Raw genomic sequence first — 17,922 nt, 5'->3', positions numbered from 1 at the left:
CATATATTGGATCCATAATCGTCCAATGAGCCGCAGCAGCTTAATAAACACTATAGGTGAAAAAAAAACACTCTTGTAGTACTAATTGACATTGCTGTAGTCCTAAACTTTACAAGTGAATCATCACAATGTTAACTGCTCTATCCGTTCCAAATTATAAGTTAATTTGACTATTTGGTTCATCAATTTTACTGTATATCTAAACATATTATTATATCTAAGTGCATAACAAAATAGATGTACAAAAAAAAAAAAGTCAAAGCGACTTATGTTTTGGAACGGAGGGAGTATAAATGATACTTAGATCTCCGTATGTGGTCATCACAAAATATACAAAGTACAGAAAGGGCGTCTAATAAAATATAGAGGCAGCAGCTTTGGAAAAGGTGTTCGCAAGGGGCGTTACTTTCTCCATTTCCATTTTGAAAAGTATAAGGGCGACAGCTTAGACTTTTGTTTCTATATCTGTTACCTCAAAGCATATATAAATAGCACCCCCATGAGGCTTTCCATGCATTCATCCCATGTCTCAGTACCAAAACCACATACGATACGAAGCACTGAGATAGCTAAGGATGGCTGCCCCAACACTAACTACAGACTGGTCCTCGCCTCGGTCAGGAGATGGTGTGTTTGGTTTGTGGAGTTACCTCCTGCTTCATGAGACGATGCATCATGAGTTTATCCCATAAATTTTGGTGGAATCAACTCATTCCTTATGCATATACTAATTATTAGCATATAAGGAATAAGGTGGTGATAGATCAACTCATTCTATTCCACAAAACAAATATAAAAAGTGAGGAGTGAGAAAATGATGGACCACCTCATTCCTCAAACACTACCGGAAACCGGCACTTTGTCGAGTGCCGGAAGCTTTGCCGAGTGTATTTTATCGGGCACTCGGCAAAGACGGCTTTGCCGAGTGTTTTTTCGGCACTCGGTAAAGATGGCTTTGTCGAGTGTTTTTTTTTGCACTCGGCAAAGATGTATTTTGCCGAGTGCCATTTTTTGGCACTCGGCAAAATACGTCTTTGCCGAGTGCCTTTTTTTGGCACTCGGCAAAGAGGTATTTTGCCGTGTGCATTTTTTTTTGCCCTTGGCAAATTATTTTTTCAAAGCAATTTTTGAGGCCCGAAATGAATTCAAATGAAAAACTTTTCAACTACAAAGTTGCATAACTTCTCAAGATCTATAAAGTTTATTTTGGTCATTTCTTCATTTGACAAAACGACAATAACGTTGTTCATAAAATCTACATCTCTCTCATATGTCTCATTAGTTTCATGAAAGTAGAAGAGGGATATATAAGATTTGTGAATAATGTTACTATCACTATGTCGGATGAACAAATGACCAAAATAAACTTTGTAGATCTTGAAAAGTTATGAAATTTTGTAGTTGGCAACATTTTGATTTGAAATCATCTTGTCATGCAAAAACGGCGTTTGAATTTGAAAATTTTAAAATTTGAATTTTTCAAAAGACCTCGGATGGAAAAACTTCCTAAACGAAAATTGTAGATCTCCAAAAGTTATGAAACTATGTAGTTGACAACTTTTTGATTTGAAATCATCTTATCATGTAAAACTACGTTTGAATCTCTCAAATTTAAAATTCAAATTTTTCAAATGACCTCGAATGAAAAAACTTCCCAAATGAAAATTGTAGATCTCGAAAAGTTATGAAACTTTATAGTTGGCCACTTTTTGATTTGAATTCGTTTAGGGCCTCAAACAAGCAATTTACTCTCGGTTTAGTATAATATATGAGGATAGATAACGGAATTTAGACATAAATGATAGTGTAGTGCAGTGGTAGAGCAGCAGACACGTGAGGGAGAGGTCGTGAGTTCGAATCCCACCAGCCGCGTTAGCCGTGAATTTTGCGCAAAAAAATGCAACGACTTCGATGGCCGGTGGCGGCCTTCCCCGAAAGAATGCAATGACTCGGCAAAGGCTTTGTCAAGTGCCCGACAAAAAGCACTCGGCAAAGGCTTCTTTGCCGATTAATTCTTTGCCGAGTGCCCTTTGCCGAGTGTGGCACTCGGTAAAGCCTTTGCCGAGTGTATTTCGGGCTTTGCCGAGTGCCACAGACACTCGGTAAAGTGCCAGTTTTCCGTAGTGAAACCAAACACACCAGATCTCTTCCTCCTTCCACCCATCTCTGTGGAGAGATTTCTTTGTTTCTTACGAGCCGCCGATCGACCGCAACACAGGTAAGATATATACTATTTTGCTTACACAAGTGACCAGTTAGATAATTCGTGATGCCTAGCCTCTTACTATATACAACATGCTTAGTAATGACGCAAATTGCTCGATATAGATATAGAAACATATACTGTGTATATAGACAGAGACATGCAGGTTTAAAACATTAAACACATACTGCTTTGTTGCACTCAATAGGTAATTAATACGCTTGTTTGCCTGTCCTCACTGCAGGAAGCTCAAATGCGGGAAAGGACTGGAGTGCTAAGGGAAGAAGTGAGGAAGATGATCAAAAGTTCAGATGATGTGCCAGAAATAGTGGACCTTATAATCACACTGCAGCGACTTAATCTGGACTACCACTATGAGGATGAGATAAACGAAAAGCTGCTTGTTGTTTACAACTCCAATTACGATGGTAATTTGGACTTAGTCTCGCGTCGATTCTATCTTCTGCGTAAATGTGGCTATCATGTTTCATCCGGTGAGTCCTTATTATCATATACAAATACTGAGCTATATATATTATGTTACACTTGAGAAAATATATATTACCAAATGCTCACTGTCCCAACCAACTGGATATATATGCATGCAGATGTGTTTCTGAATTTTAAAGACCAACAAGGGGATTTTATTGAGGCTGATACTAGGAGCTTGTTAAGCTTATACAATGCAGCATACCTGAGGATTCATGGAGAGACACTGCTCGATGAGGCAATTTCTTTTACTACAAGATGCCTTCAAGATAGATTAGAACATTTGGAATCATCACCATTAGCAGAGGAAGTCTCTTCTGTTGATATTCTGTGGATCGACTAGAGTAGATCTAGGCGGATGAACTCATAGAACCATGAAACATATGCACATTTAGACCTAGAACACTACACCGAGAGGGAGATAGGGGAGAGAGGGCTGGTGATGAACCTGAGCCTCCAGATGATGTCGCGGTTGTGCTAGCCATCGCGGGTTCGGTGATGGAGGCAGCACACGGGCAGCGACGGGTGGAGTAGAGGTTGCACGGACGTCGATGCAGTGCGGTCGGGCGTAGCAGTGGCGACGGCGAGGATCAGCGGAGCTTCCCGTCGCTGGCTGCGCGCCCTCTCGAGATCGGTCTAGGGTTTGTCGGTGGGGTTTGCGGCTCACGGCGAACCTCGTGCTTTGAGCCGCCGGCCCCCACCTCTTTATATAGCGCAGTGCGACGGGGGCCCACCAACCATGTAGGGTTGGGCGCCCCCGATCAGGGCGCGAGACCAAGGCCCAATAGGCCGTTGGGCTTATTGGTCAGGAGATCAATCTAACATTCTCCCCCTTGATCTCACTATTACTTTTATCTTTAAACTTTAAACTTCAATCCTTTTATCCTTACTCATTTCTTCACAGATGATGCATAGAGCATGTCTCATCGTCACGGTCAATCGCCGATAGATTTAACAGCTACAATGCACGTCTCTGATCTGAAATAGTTACTTTAACTTTTGGGCCCTTTATAGTCCAGGAATCATAGGCTTTCCCTTAAACCCATGCCGGCTACATGTTCTCTGAACACGTTGGGTGGTAAGCCTTTTGTAAGCGGATCCGCGAGCATCTTTTCGGTACTTATATGCTCAAGACTTATCATTTGATCCCGGACTTTATCCTTCACAACATAATACTTTATGTCAATGTGTTTGGCAGCACCACTTGACCTATTGTTGTGAGCATACTGTACTGCTGGATTATTATCGCAGTATAACTTCAGTGGTCTATTGATGTCGTCAACCACCTTCAAACCGGGTATGAACTTCTTTAGCCAGTTCACCTGCCCCGTTGCCTCATAACATGCTACAAACTCGGCATACATTGTGGACGATGTAGTGACGGTTTGCTTTGAGCTTTTCCATGAAATAGCTCCCCCTGCGAGAGTAAACACATATCCAGACGTGGATTTTCTATTATCTCCCGCATAATCAGAATCTGAATATCCCACTATATGGAGTGAATCAGATCTTCTATACGTCATCATGAGGCCTTTCGTTCCTTGCAAATAACGCAAGACTTTCTTTACCTAATTTCCAATGTTCTATTCCAGGATTGCTCTGGAATCTGCCAAGTAACCCGGTAACAAATGCCAAGTCAGGGCGCGTACACACTTGAGCATATTGCAAGCTTCCGACAGCTGAAGCATATGGAACCACTTTCATTTGATCGATCTCATATTGGTTCCTGGGGCATTGAAAATCCCCATATCTGTCGCCCTTGACTATAGGAGCAGGTGAGGGACTACATTTGTGCATACTGAATTTCTTTAAGACTTTTTCTATGTATGCCTTTTGTGACAGTCCTAATACCCCTTTACTTCTATCTCGGTGAATCTCGATCCCTAGAACGAACGAAGCTTCACCAAGATCTTTCATATCAAACTTTGAGGACAAAAACTTCTTTGTTTCCAGTAGTAGACTGACATCACTACTAGCAAGTAAGATATCATCCACATACAGGACAAGGAAGATAAACTTCCCATTCTTAAACTTTGCGTAGACACAATTGTCCTCAACATTATCTTTAAACCCAAAATTCTTTATTGTCTGATCAAACTTCAAGTACCACTGTCTTGAAGCTTGTTTTAATCCATAAATAGATTTCTTTAGGCGGCATCCCAAACGTTCTTTTCCTTCCATGACAAAACCTTTCGGTTGTGCCATGTAAACATTTTCCTCTAAGTCTCCGTTGAGAAATGCCGTCTTTACATCCATCTGATGTAATTCCAAATCGTAATGTGCCACTAATGCCATTATGATTCTGAAGGAATCCTTACATGAGACTGGAGAAAAGGTCTCATTGTAATCAATCCCTTCTCTTTGTGTAAAGCCTTTTGCCACAAGTCGGGCTTTATATCTCTCTATATTCCCTTGAGAGTCAAGTTTTGTTTTGTAGACCCATTTACAGCCTACTGTTTTGGCTCCTTTAGGAATTATCTCCAAATCCCAAACTTTATTTGCATTCATTGATCTCATCTCATCTTCCATGGCCTCAAGCCACTTTGATGAATGGTCACTTTTCATGGCTTCTTCAAATGAGGTGGGATCATCCTCCATTTGAAATTCTTCAGTGTTGTACACTTCATAATCAGCAGGAATAGCTGATTTTCTAACTCTTTGAGACCTTCTAGGGGCCTCCTCAATTGGCACATTTTCTGTTTGAGGCTGTTGTTGCTCCCCCTCATGTGTGGCAATAGGTTCTATAGGATCCTGAGCCACAGGTTCCTCATCATCATTCATTGTTGCCACAGGCGGGATAACAACAGGTGCTGGCACCACAGTGTCTTGTACTGTTGGTGCAGCAACAGCAGGTAGTGAGAAAAATGGCTCATGAATGATCGGAGTGGGTGCATACACCCGCTTCTCTTCAAGGTCAATTTCTCGAGCTACCATGCTCCCCCTAATCATTTCATCCTCTAGGAAGACAGCGTGTCTCGTTTCCACAAACTTTGTATGTCTGTTAGGACAGTAGAAACGAAAACCTTTTGACTTTTCTGGGTAGCCAATGAAATGGCAACTCACTGTTTTGGGATCTAGCTTCCCAATGTTTGGGTTAAAAACTTTAGCCTCAGCAGGGCTCCCCCACACACGCAAGTGGTTAAGTGAGGGTACTCTTCCTGTCCACAACTCATACGGTGTTTTGGGCACCGACTTACTTGGTACTCTATTGAGAATATGAATGGCGGTTTTTAACGCCTCCATCCACAGACTCGTGGGTAAAGTGGAGTAACTTATCATACTACGCACCATATCCATCAAGGTACGGTTACGCCTTTCAGCTACTCCATTCTGCTGAGGTTCGCCCGGTGTTGAATACTGGGCGACTATACCATTCTCCTGTAAGAACCTTGCAAAAGGTCCAGGAACTTGTCCATATGGGGTATGCCGACCGTAGTACTCTCCTCCACGGTCAGACCTGACTATCTTAATCTTTAAATCATGCTGATTTTCAACTTCTGCTTTAAATATTTTAAATTTATCCAACGCTTCTGTTCTTTCTTTAATTGGATAAATGTAGCCAAAACGAGAGTAATCGTCTGTGAATGTTATGAATGAATCATAACCATCCACACTTTTCACAGGAAAAGGACCACATATGTCTGTGTGAATAATCTGTAGAATTCCTGCGCTTCGTTTGGCATCTTTCTTAATTTTCTTTACATACTTTCCTTTTATGCAATCTCTACATTGTTCTAACTCTGAGAGCTCTAATGGAGGAAGAATATCATTCTTAACTAGTCTTTCTATTCTCCCCCTCGAAATATGGCCTAAACGACAGTGCCATAATTTCGACAACGCATCTTGAGCTCTCTTTCGTTTTCTGTTTCCATTGTTCGATGAGGATACATTTTCATTCACATCACATACGGAATTAACATTTTCACGAAGTGATAACAAATAAAGCTCGTCTTGTCGGAAGGCAAGACCAATACATTTATTATTAAACAATATCTGACATTTGCCATTTCCAAAATGGCAATCATAACCATCATGGTCCAACTTTGAAACACTAATCAAATTTCTTTGCAAAGAAGGTACATAAAGAACATCTCTAAGAATAATTATGAAGCCATCAGCAAGCTCTAACGGAAGATCACCAACGGCCTCAACATCTGCTTGTTCTCCATTTGCGACTTTAATGAAACTTTCGCTTCTTTGCAAAGTTCTCATCGAACGGAATCCCTGTAATGAATTAGCAACATGAATAGTTGCACCTGAATCAATCCACCAAGTAGATTTTGAAAACTTTACATACAAGGATTCATTTACGAACGTAATAATGTTCTCACCTTTATTCTTCATTATCATCTTTAAGAAATCAGGACAATTCTTTTTATAATGCCCCGTCTTCTTGCAGTGGAGACACTGGTCTTTAGCCACTGGGAATTGCTGGTTCTGAGACTGTTGCATGGGACCTTTTCCAGATGATTTGGAGGAAGAACTGTTATTATAGTTCTTTTTCTTATCTTTTAGGTAGTTGACAGAACCACCTTGTGAAACTTTTATTCTTTCCTCCTCCTGCACACACATGGCTATGAGCTTTTCCAAATCCCATTTTTCAGGCTGTATGTTGTAATTAACAACAAATGTGTCAAATTCTTTGGGCAAAGAAGCAAAAATCAAATGAATAAGAAACTCATCCTTGAGTGCCAAATCCATTGGTTTGAGCTTAGATGCCAGATTGCTCATTCTCAGTATGTGCTCTCTAATGCCACTGCCGCCACCAGAGTACCTTTCTGTGACCAGCTGCTTGATCAGCTGGGTTGCATATGTCTTTGAAGAGCCAGTGAACTGACTCTTTATTCTGTCTAGGTACTCTGTGACCGTGTCACAGTCTGGAATTGAGCCCACAATAGCAGGCTCAATCGTGTTCTTTATCACTGCCAGACACTTCTTGTTGGCAGTGACCCATTTCCTATGCTCAAGGTCATAGGACATCTTTACGGGAGCAAAATCCCGCTCTCTGTTCTGCCATGCAGTATCAGTCTCATCTGTTTCCCTCACCGGTGCCTCAGGTTCTTTAGGGCACGGTGTGGTGACAACCCAGTCCACCTCAGCGAGGATAAAGGCCAGGTCTATCTTTTTCTTCCACTCAATATAGTTATCACCTTTTAGAGTGGGGATTTCTTTGATACAACTCATCAAGTTGTATCCTCCTGAAAACATAATTCAAATAGGGTGAGAACAGAAATAACAACAATAATTGCATGCCTTAGTTTAACGTTGGTCAAAATTAAAACATACAATTATTTTCTACACTAATTCTACATCACCGTTGGGCAGAAATAGAATTAATGTATAACAAAAAACATTATAATATTGTCATTAATCAACGTTGGTCAGAATAACAACAACATTATAATCAATTTAAAACATATCCTTTTTCAAAATTAAATTCTCCCGTTGGTTCGAATTTAATAATGAAAATTACATCTTTAAATACGCAGCGGAAACTTTAACATTTAATAATCTTTTTCCTATTTTCCAGAAGCAAATTTACTATTTACTGAACAAAAAATATCGTTGGATAAATTTTGTACAGAAAATTATCATAAAAAATCAATTCAAATTGATCAAACTGTTTTCTGGAAAATAAGAAAACAAAAACTGTGACAATATCTGTTCATTTGACCATTTCGGCCCAGCCAGCACACGCGCGGCCCACGGCCTGCCCACGCGCGCTGCGCGCAGCCAGCGAAAACGGCCCAGCAGCCGCGGCCCATCCGCGCGCTCAGCGCACCCCCGCGCCCAGCCGCGCGCGCTCTCTCCCCGCGCCCAGGCCGCAACCTGGGCCTGGGCCGGGATTTCGGCCTTGTGCCCTATCCCGCCTGGGCTGCGGCGCTGGCCCAGTCGCCCGTGGCCGTCCATCTCCATCCGACGGCTGCCCGGCCGTTTCGCCCGAACAAAACCCCCCGGCCAGCCCCTCTCCCTGAACCCTAGGTTCATTTCACTTCCTCTCCTTCTCTCTCACCCCGCAGCGCAGCTCTGAGAGACCCGCAGCAGCAGCCGTCCTCAGTGGCCGAGGGAGAAGAAGGGCGGCACCGTCCAGCGCCCTCTCGCCGGCGTGCGTGCTCGCCCGAGGCTGAGCACGCCGCCGTCGAGGGGCCGCAGGGTGGTGCCCTGTTGCCGTGACCGCTTGGCGAGGTGCAGTGCGGATCTCGGCCCTGTCCCGCGCGCCGTTCGGGAGCGACGCCGCGGTCTCCTATCCGCGCGGTGGCGATGCTGCCGGCGGTGGGTAGAAGCCCAGGTAGGCTTCCTTTTTAGGGTTAGGGTTTGGTTTTCCGATTTGAAATCGGTTCCTTTCCTTTTCTTTTCCCCCGCGCGCCGGCGTGCTCGACGGCGAGGTGACCGAGCCACCCTCTTCCCCTTTCTTTGATTCATTTGTTCGGATTTTAGCCCGATTTGACGATTAGGGTTAGGGTTAGGGTTGAGACGGCCACTGTTTTCTTTTCCCCGAATCACCTTCGGGTTTTAGGGTTCGTTCTTTGCATGAAAACCGAGCCCTTCTTCTTTTCTCAGATCCGACGGATCGAGTTAGGGTTCAACCGAACGTCGGGTGACCCCTTTTCTGCTTAGATCCACACTGGATCTAATCAACTTTTCCTTTTCTAATCGGTACCCGTTCTAGATCTACGTGCTAGTAGGCTCTGGTACCATTGTTGATATTCTGTGGATCGACTAGAGTAGATCTAGGCGGATGAACTCATAGAACCATGAAACACATGCACATTTAGACCTAGAACACTACACCGAGAGGGAGATAGGGGAGAGAGGGCTGGTGATGAACCTGAGCCTCCAGATGATGTCGCGGTTGTGCTAGCCATCGCGGGTTCGGTGATGGAGGCAGCACACGGGCAGCGACGGGTGGAGTAGAGGTTGCACGGACGTCGATGCAGTGCGGTCGGGCGTAGCAGTGGCGACGGCGAGGATCAGCGGAGCTTCCCGTCGCTGGCTGCGCGCCCTCTCGAGATCGGTCTAGGGTTTGTCGGTGGGGTTTGCGGCTCACGGCGAACCTCGTGCTTTGAGCCGCCGGCCCCCACCTCTTTATATAGCGCAGTGCGACGGGGGCCCACCAACCATGTAGGGTTGGGCGCCCCCGATCAGGGCGCGAGACCAAGGCCCAATAGGCCGTTGGGCTTATTGGTCAGGAGATCAATCTAACATCTTCTGCTCTAGATACACCACTATTTCGAAGGGTTGGAACTTTGGAAATGAGGGATTATATTCCTATTTATCAAAAGGACGCTAAACAAAACAAAGGAATGTTGGAGTTTGCGAAACTGAACTTCAACCTTTTGCAGCTTCTTTATTCAACGGAGGAGCTAAAAGAATGCACGGCGTAAGTTTATATTTAAATCTCATTCGGAATTTAAAGTGCATATTTCAAATTTATGACAATTAATTGTTTTGTTCTCTCTACATCGCAGGTGGTGGAAGGAACTCTGTGTCGAATCAAACTTGAGTTTTGTCAGGGATAGGATAGTAGAGGTGTATTTTTTTATGAGTGGGGGATGCTATGATCCTCAATATTCTCATTCTCGAATTATACTTACCAAGATTGTTGCTTTTATCACGATTCTAGATGATACCCGTGACTCACATGCATGCTACCACTTATGAGAGTATGCAACTTGCGGAAGCGGTCGACAGGTACATTCTTCATGAGCCGCTGTCTAGTGAATTCTATCTTTTTTCTTTCCAAAAAAGGGAACTCTCTATAAAAACTATAGTAACTAATTCACATATTTTGTCAACAGCCGCACATATTTTGTATGTGTGTTGTAGACATGTCATTAAGAAAATACCACACTAAAAAACTTTTGAGGTGTTGGATTTACATATAAAATACTCAAAGAGAGAAAAAGTGATCTATATTCTAACTTAGTAAGTTGCAGGTGGGATGAAAGTGCAGTCTCTCTCCTCCCAGGATACATGAAGGATTTCTACTTATATTTGTTGAAGACATTTACATCCTTTGAGCATGAGTTAGGACCAGACAAGAGCTACCGTGTATTCTATTTAAAAGAAGCGGCAAGTATCTATTTCTATCTTCCTTGACACAGCTGATTATAATTAAGCCAAATATGACAAATGGACTCCTTAATGGATAATACAGTGGCCGATCACATCCTATTCCATATTACTATATGAGCGCGCGCGCGCACACACACACACATATCCATGGGATACCTTATTTTCTAGTAAAAAATAGATGATGTATGTTGCCTTGTATATAAATCTATTCCTTACAACATGGAAATTACCAAGTGCAAGCACCATGACAATGTTGCAAACTATTTATTATGTTGTTATTGTCTCATAATCATATTTTTAAGCAGTGGTTTCTGTAGTAGTGGTTATAATTTAGCAACTATGTAAGCATCTAAAATGAGTTCACATGTTTTCTTATTCTACATATATAGGTGAAGGAATTAGTTCGAGAATACACCAAGGAAATAAAATGGCGTGATGAGGATTATATGCCAAAAACATTGAAAGAACGCCTTCATGTTAAGTCTTTCGGTATATTTATACGGCTCTCCAATGACATTGTATCAACCAAGGTCTTTCTCTATCCTTTGACAACTCTAATTCCCTGCAAAGACTATACCTTGATTGTTACTTGTATCAACATCTAGCTAGACTCACAACTTTGTTCGACAATTATATTATAGTGAATAATAATGATGGAGATGACCCCAAACATAAAACTTTTGGTTAGCATTAGTTGAGTTTGGGTTATTAATCAAACTATTTTTTAATAGAAAATACCTGATACCACATTTTGCAGCGTGAACAAAGAGAGAAGCACTGTGTCTCCACTGTTCAGTGTTACATGAAGCAGCATGCATTAACAATGGATGAAGCATGTGAAGAGATAAAAGAACTTACAGAAGAATCATGGAAGTTCATGATTGGACAGGGCCTTGCGCTGAAAGAATACCCAGTAGTTGTGCCGCGAACGGTACTTGAGTTTGCATGAACAGTAGATTACATGTACAAGAAAGCTGACAAATACACTGTCTCCCATACAATCAAAGACATGTTAACATCGCTTTACGTGAAGCCAGTACTGATGTGAAGCTTTCTCTTATTGTCATCTTTGATCAAGATAATACCGGCATGAAGCTTTGCTCCAAGGACGCAGAAATAATTATCGGAGCTATATATATTGTACGGCTTAAGTAATGTTCAAGGATGTGGTGGTATATATTACCCCAATAAAGAAGACAGCAGCTATCCTATAGCTGTTGTTCTCGGGCATTGTTGGAAAATATATATGTTACCGTCAATTGTATTGTGCTATGTTTGCCTCAGCTAAAATAAAGAACGTTTCTCTTTAATAGGTGTGTTGTACTGCAGCTAGATATTACAATTCATCATCATCGTCAGACCTTCGACTTGATAAGGAACACTCTTCGGCGATCACTAAATCTAGAATTGATTAGCTAATGCCCATTATCCACACATGTACAATATGGGTCTCTACCTTAGCGTGAAAGGATATGATCCACAAGGCTATTTACCCACAGTGTTGGGTAACCCGCAAATGTCGTATCAACCAAGACAAATGCCACAAACCACAAAGGATCACCACCACATGCCATCCACTGTCCTAGTTATATAGCACCGTCTTTGCTAGGAAGTTTCCCCACCAAGAAAGGGGTCTCATTGTCCCTAGCATACCAAGTTCACTACCGCTCCACACCAAGCTTGGAGGGTCGATATCGCTAGAATACCAACAAGGTCTAGATTGCTCCTGCCCACCAAGATTACAAGGCACAAGCCAGGCTCACTCTAGCTTACAAGATAAAGCATAAGCACTTACAAGCTTTGGATGTGAACACCAAGCTCTCATATGTGATTGGAGAATGTATCAAGTGTAGAGAATCATTAGTTACAATGAAAAGTTAAATATGTCTTCATATAAAAAAAATAGTACAAGTAATAAGTATCAGCCAAGTAATAATCTTCCCAGCTTCAGTTTTAGGCGAATGCCTACGAAATCCGAGGTAGTTCCAGGTGACCTAAGTCACACTACTCTAGATCCTTATATCACTACCAGGTCTAAACTCGGCATTACTACCAGTATGGGATCCAACAGACGACAATCAACAGTGATGGGGCTCATCAATCACTGTCAGTTCCCGACCTAGCAATGACCAACGATACCACTCTCGGTTCAAGGATAGACCTAGCAATAATAGAATTAGGATCACTGTCGGGTCTATCCTCTATACTCTAGTGATAGTGTGGGGGTCACTACCGGTTTAGTGGCTTCAATCGACACTAACCTTCATTTTCCCATTTTTTGTATGCTTTATTATTACATTAAAATAGATGTTGCTATCTAATATTTTACATTATTCAACATTATAATGCATCACATTTCTCACAAAATTTGATAACAAATACATCATAATTACAAAACCATGTATACATACTTATTAATGGGCAGAGATGAAGTCATTACAAACCAGAGTCTCATTACTACAAAACAAGTTGAGCTACGAGCACATGGTGGATATGTGCCCATGTGTGAGAATGATGAGTGATTGTCAAGAGGTGATCGGGCTTTGGTTTAGTGCTTTGAAACTAACCATAGCGTGAGTAGTGGTGTGTGTGCAACATGTCTCTTGTCTTGTGATGTGCAGGTCTTGAGGGTTGATATGGTTGATGGCAATGTAGAAGGTCAAGCGAGTTCGTGCCGATGGACTGGGAGCAGTGAAGGACAGACATGGAGGCTTGGACCGATGGGACCTAGGGTTGGACAATGGACCATGGACGGCTAACACCTGGCGACGTCGACAAGCAAATGTACATGTGATGGAGCTAGCGTAGATGGTGTTGACCGAAGTCAAGACGGTAGTTGACCAAGTCAAGGCAGGTGCGCGAGCACTTGGTGATCAGGCGGTCAAGGACGAGCGATGACACGCGTCGAGATCATGGAGGAGGCATAGCGAATACACGACTCTAGCTGGGTTTTGGTGGTTTTGGCCTCAAAACCACGGGAGGCGGGTTTGCCAGGTTTGCGCCTCAAAACCCGAGGAAGGATCTTGGGGCGGCACATGGCATCACCAGAGAGCTTGCGTCGAGGCGAAGCTTCTTCATGAAGGGATCGTGGTCGTCCTGTGTTCAGAACTCAACTTGGATCATTTTGCCCCTGGGGTTAAGTGGTTTAGGGAAAATATCTATGGATAATCTTATTGAAATATGTAATAGCCCTATAAATAAGGATAGAGGCTACCCAAGATAGCCATATCTCCCGATCTAGATCTTTAGCACATGCTAGCAAAGGTATTCACTGCTTAGGCTTAGAGAATTCAGCTATAAAGAGGAGTGACTGCCTCTGGCATCTGTTTTCTGATCTGTAAGAGGGAGGATGAAGAGTGGAGGCTAGACCATCAGCCTGTTCGCTTGCTCGTAAACGATCGTAAATTTCCAGCCGGGAACAGTGTTTTTCTCTCACACCAAACCAGCCAGCAGTAAATAATCCACGATACGATACGGCCTCCCGAATAGGCTGCATGTCTTTATAAACTTGTTTTCTGCAATCAATCAAGTTGACTTGTTGAGGAATTCTCCTAGGGTGTACTTGTTTTTATATACTTGATAACACCCCACGCGTTGCTGTAGAAATTTGTAGTGTTGCATATCTATTTGGGCATTTGGTGAAACATAATGCATTTTATTGTGATATGTACAAAAGCCGGAAAGATATATGGAAATTATAAAGATCACATCTAGTAAACATTGACAAAAGATAAGTTACAAACGCAACTATATTTAGAAGGAAATCATGACTAAACAGTGTACTTCGACATGGAAAAGGATAGAGGCACTTATTATAATGCTTTGATTTTTTTTATGGATACAAAACACATCGTTAGACTACTTACTGGAACTACAAAAATTCCGATTCTAAGTAGGAGTGAAAATGGCTAAACTGGAAAAATGGAACAGACAAAGTGGCGACGCAGATAAGAGAGAACTCAAAAATATCCTCTCAAACAAAACCGAACTTGCTACCCAATTTGCATGCGTCCCCTACTAGCAACTTGGTGAAATATGTACTTTGTTACACGTCTTTCTCTTTCCTCAATCAGAATAGATTTTCTTTCCACTTCCATATGCTCAGGAAAGAGAAGCAGTATATGGACGCTCTCAGCACCCGTAGTTTGCCCCTGGCTCTCGTCGGGCGGGCGCGACCTCGCCAGCTCATGACCAATACAAAGGCAGGTCACTTTCAGTGTCCAGAGCAAATTTTGCCTATTTTTTGTCCTCAAGTTTAGTTGAAACTCTTGTACTTATTGTACCTTTATTAACACTTCTTTTTTGCGTTTTCAAAGGACTTTAGGACTAGACTAGACACTTAAGTATTATGGTGGTATAAATAATCATTTAAAACTTACACCATGTGGTGGTAGCTAAGCACAACAATTAGATCCTGAAAATATGCTCGGCCCTGTAAAAGATGATGCCGCCGCCATGGAGGACTGGAAGATGAGGTAGCTCCAGTCAGTGCAGAGTTGCACGGTGGCCGCCTTCTGCGCAGCGTGGGGAAGGCGTGGGCGCCTAACCTCTACGCAAAGTATTTAAATAGAAAGGCAGTGACCTTTTCTATGCCAACGCTAGTTTCCAAGCAGGTGCAGGTGCATTTATGGTGGCATATGAATCGATGTGGCTGTTCGTTTGGTGTCCAACTCTTTGGCTGTGGCATTGCTCAGATTGTCTCAAAATTCTAAGTTTTTTCATTCTTTTCATCACATTAATTTTTGGACGTATGCAGAGCATTAAATATAGATAAAAAAATAACTAATTGCATAGTTTGGTTGTAAATCACGAGACGAATCTTTTGAGCCTAGTTAGTCCATGATCGAACAAAGTTTGTCAAATACAAACGAAACGTGCTACAGTGTCCAGATTGCAAAAATTTGCAATATAAACAAGGCCTGTGTTTAGTTGGAGGAAAAGTTGGAATTTAGGTACTGTAGCACTTTCGTTTTTATTTGTCAAATAGTGTTCAATCATGGACTAATTAGGCTCAAAACGTTCGTCTCGCGATTTCCAACCAAACTGTGTAATTAGTTTTTTTCGTCTACATTTAATGCTCTATGCACGTATCGCAAGATTCGATGTGACGGATACTGTAGCATTTTTTTTGAACTCTTTTTGGAACTGAACACGGGTTTATTTGTGATCCAACACGAAGGCAATAATCTCTTGCAATTACGCTTGGGGAACAGAAGGAAATGGCTTGCATTGGATCGACATAACAGGTGGTGACGTGGTTGGCTGAGAAGCCAAGGTAAAAATGCTAGTAGGGATATTGTATTTAGGTTATGTGGATTGAAATATCTGTCTCTGAAAATTGGTTGATTTTTAGAGGCAAACTACTTAAGAGACCCGTCTCTGATCTTCATATATTTTAGAGACACCTATGTTTTCTTACCGTCTCTGTTAATAAAACAAGTTGTCTTGTAACCAGGTAAGCTATATTTTCTTATGGCGTGGAAGGAATGAATTTTTTTCTAATTTTAATTTGTCTCAGCCTTTTTTTTATTGTTGTGTGCTTGAAACTTGCGTGGAGAAAGGCCTAGTATGTCCGGATTAAAGAAATTTGTTCTGCACTAATTTATACAGAGCGAGCGAGAAGGGGAGCCAGCAGGACAGCGCGGCCGGCTGTTTTCATTCCGGTGTGCCAGGGGAGCTCACGGTTTCGGCGGACCTCCTTTTCTCGCGGGAAAACTGCAAGCGATCGGTCGTCCAAGGTGAAACGGCGGGCGGGCGGCCTGCGGCTTTGCCGGTGGAGTGGAAATAGGAACTGGGTGAGCTGAGCTGGACGGCATCGCGCGGCGCAGCTCTATTTTATCTGTGATTGCTATCGCTCGCACGTCTAATCTAAGGCGCTAGCATCCATCGGTGCTTCCGAACCCACGCCCGACACACCCATCTCGCTACAGAGGCCGCGCGGGCCCACACATGTGCGAGGACCACCCTAGCCCGCTCCCTTTTCACACGTCCGCATGCACGCAGCAGCACCACCACCGCAGGCGCGTGAGGTGACGGCGGCACGGTGACCTATGGCAGCGCGCTAGAAGTAGCAGCACGTACTTTTTTTTCACGTCTATTTTTATAACGTCCAAATAAAACACTTACAATATACATCTGAAACAATAAAACACTTAAAAACATACGTCTAAAACATACGTGTATAGCCATAGCAATATATGCAACACCAAATCTACTTTGAAACATCCGGATATAATACTTGCAACATATCAAACAAGACAGATGAAACACTTGTAAAAAAACACAAGAAAAACACTTAAAAATCATAGCAAAACATACGCAACATCCAGATAAAACACTTAAAACACTTACAACATATGTGTGTAACATATGCAATATCCAGATAAACACATTTGCAACATACGTCGAAAAAGCCAATGAAACATTGGGAACATACGCTTGCAATATACGTGTACAAACCATTGCAACAAATGCAACATCCCGATCTCTTTTTACAACATCCGTATGAAGCACTTGCAACATACCTCTGAAACATTTGAAATGTACGCTTGCAACATGCGCTTTCAGCGCAACATCTCTTTCCCACTTGGGAAACATGGAGGTTCATCGGCGTGTGAAGTTCATCGGTCTAGAGCTCGCCGGTGGCGCGGAGCAACTGGCCAGGGGGCGCGATAGCCATCGAGCGTGGCGGCTGGAGCAGAGCTGCTCTCCGTTTCTTTGAGCCTGGCGATAGAGCTTTGCATCGTCGCCGGACCGGCCAAGGGGCGCGATGGGGTGGCGGCCGGAGCGGAGCTACCCTCCGTTTCTTCGAGCCCGACAATGGAGCTTCGTGTTGTCGGCGGAGCAGCCATGGGACAGCCTTGGCGCGGACTGGACAGGAGGCAGCCGTGGACCAGCCAGGGGAGCGCGATGGGGTGGCGGCTGGCCAGGGGGCACCGTGGATTACGGACTCCGGGGTGTTAGCGAGGCCGGCGACCAGCGGAGGAACCCCATGGTTGCGGCGGTGCGGAGCGCTGTCGTGGTGGAGCATGATTTTAATGAAGCAGCAGGATATATAAGATTAGAGGCGAGTGGGCGAGGGGATACGCCAGTTGGGCTGGTCAACACCGTTCGAACCATCGGCCGTCCTCACCAGAGCATTACTAATTTTGTTT

At 43.1% G+C, this 17,922-nt stretch overlaps 1 pseudogene; it reads left to right on the top strand.

Annotated features, from left to right (window-relative positions):
• Positions 1-575: 575 nt before the first annotated feature.
• Positions 576-11,816, top strand: LOC136476398 ((S)-beta-macrocarpene synthase-like; annotated as a pseudogene).
• The last annotated feature ends 6,106 nt before the right edge of the window (positions 11,817-17,922 follow it).

This window comes from Miscanthus floridulus, chromosome 8 (assembly GCF_019320115.1).
Source record: "Miscanthus floridulus cultivar M001 chromosome 8, ASM1932011v1, whole genome shotgun sequence".
NCBI lineage: Eukaryota > Viridiplantae > Streptophyta > Magnoliopsida > Poales > Poaceae > Miscanthus > Miscanthus floridulus.
Note: the sequence above shows the minus strand (reverse complement) of the source record. Positions and strands in the feature narration are given on the sequence as shown.